Genomic DNA, 2,436 nt, shown 5'->3' with positions numbered 1-2,436 from the left:
GTTCTTTGTTAGTCAGTCAGTCAAGCAGGAAGGGAGGGGCTCGACTAAAGCTTACAACAAGCTCTACGCAGACGCAAGATTCTGAGTGTTGCAATGTTGTTTTTCCTCGTACCTGCATTCAACATACCTTTTTTACTACCTGAAAATGGAGACATATCATTCCTTCCTCAGCCATGGGGGCAGGATTTTGCTTGGTTCCTTGATCTGATCTATAGACTATACACAGTGCCTCCGGAAAGTATTCAGACCCCTTGACTTTGCTTGGTTCCTTGATCTGATCTATAGACTATACACAGTGCCTCCGGAAAGTATTCAGACCCCTTGACCTTTTCCACATTTTGTTACGGTACAGCCTTATTGTCATGGATCCTTCCAGAATGTTCATCACACACACCTGTCCCCTATTCCCACTGATTAGTACTTGTATAAGTGGTGCCCTTTGGTTTCCACTGGGCTGTTGATTATGTTACTATGTCCGTTGGTGCGTGTGAGGACCTGTGCTGTGTTTTGCCTTCGTGCCCTTGTGGATTGCGCAGATGATTATGGGTGGCGTCCCGTGTGTTAGTCATTGTGCGCTTGTGTTATTTATTCAAGGTATTCCTCACTCTTTTGTTTTGGGTTTCTACCCTGTGTTTTGTTACGTGTTTGTTTGGGCTTCGACTTAATCAATTTTAGAATAAGGCTGGAACGTACCAAAATGTGGAAAAAGTTAAGGAGTCTGAGTCTGGCTCTAACCAACTGTGCAATTTTTAAGTAAACAAAAAGATATTAGGTGAACAATAGATGAGTAAAGAAATAAAAAGGTATTAGGTGAACAATAGATAAGTAAAGAAATAAAAAGGTATTAGGGGAACAATAGATAAGTAAAGAAATAAACAGGTATTAGGTGAATAGATAAGTAAAGAAATAAAAAGGTATTAGGGGAACAATAGATAAGTAAAGAAATAAACAGGTATTAGGGGAACAATAGATAAGTAAAGAAATAAAAAGGTATTAGGTGAACAATAGATGAGTAAAGAAATAAAAAGGTATTAGGTGAATAGATAAGTAAAGAAATAAAAAGGTATTAGGGGAACAATAGATAAGTAAAGAAATAAACAGGTATTAGGGGAACAATAGATAAGTAAAGAAATAAAAAGGTATTAGGTGAACAATAGATAAGTAAAGAAATAAAAAGGTATTAGGTGAACTGTCAGGACCCGGTTACGAACCTGGGTCTCCGGAGTGAGAAACAGTCACTTAACCAACTGAGCCACGAATAGTCAGCAGAACCCAGAAGATGAGGCAGACACAGCAGTACTTAAGACGGTGTATTTAATAAAGTAAAAAGGAGAAGTCCTTCAATACAAAAATGGCAAATCCAAAAGGTGGTAGGAATAGCACAAAAAAGCCTCAAGAGATACTCAAAAACAAAAACAGAATTCCACAAGAGCATCCACCGGAATCGACAAGAATACACAGAACACTAGGGCTGGGTGCTAACATACAAACACAGAGCACAGAACTGAGGGAAACTAAGGGTTTAAATACAATCAGGGGAAAACGAGGCACAGGCGCAAATAATAATGGGGAACAAGGGAAAAAACATAAGGTCAAAAAGCACAATGGGGGCATCTAGTGACCAAAACCCGGAACAACCCTGGCCAAATCCTGACATGAACAATAGATAAGTAAAGAAATAAACAGGTATTGGGTGAACAATAGATAAGTAAAGAAATAAACAGGTATTGGGTGAACAATAGATAAGTAAAGAAATAAACAGGTATTAGGGGAACAATAGATAAGTAAAGAAATAAACAGGTATTAGGGGAACAATAGATAAGTAAAGAAATAAAAAGGTATTGGGTGAACAATAGATAAGTAAAGAAATAAACAGGTATTGGGTGAACAATAGATAAGTAAAGAAATAAACAGGTATTGGGTGAACAATAGATAAGTAAAGAAATAAACAGGTATTGGGTGAACAATAGATAAGTAAAGAAATAAACAGGTATTGGGTGAACAATAGATAAGTAAAGAAATAAAAAGGTATTACGTGAACAATAGATAAGTAAAGAAATTAACAGGTATTGGGTGAACAATAGATAAGTAAAGAAATAAACAGGTATTAGGGGAACAATAGATAAGTAAAGAAATAAAAACAACAGTAAATAAGAAAGTGAATGCAGATAGTCTGGGTATTCATTTGATGACCTGTTCAGGAGTCTGATGGGGTAAACACCGTGGAGAAGCCTTTTGGTCCTAGAATGCACTGTAGGCTATTCATCCAAGTGGTCTATGTTGCATTGATGACCAAATATAATCTCAATGACTGTTCAAACAGTCAACCAAACAACAAGAATTTACCCAAAAGGTATTTTGTTTAGAAGTAATAACTATTGTGAAATGGTAGAACCGGCTGTAGTCTATTGGACCAGACCATCACATGGAGATGAA

The sequence above is a fragment of the Oncorhynchus masou genome, unplaced genomic scaffold, assembly GCF_036934945.1.
Source record: "Oncorhynchus masou masou isolate Uvic2021 unplaced genomic scaffold, UVic_Omas_1.1 unplaced_scaffold_551, whole genome shotgun sequence".
Lineage (NCBI taxonomy): Eukaryota > Metazoa > Chordata > Actinopteri > Salmoniformes > Salmonidae > Oncorhynchus > Oncorhynchus masou.
The sequence above is the reverse complement of the archived record's forward strand: the minus strand, read 5'-3'. Positions refer to the sequence as shown.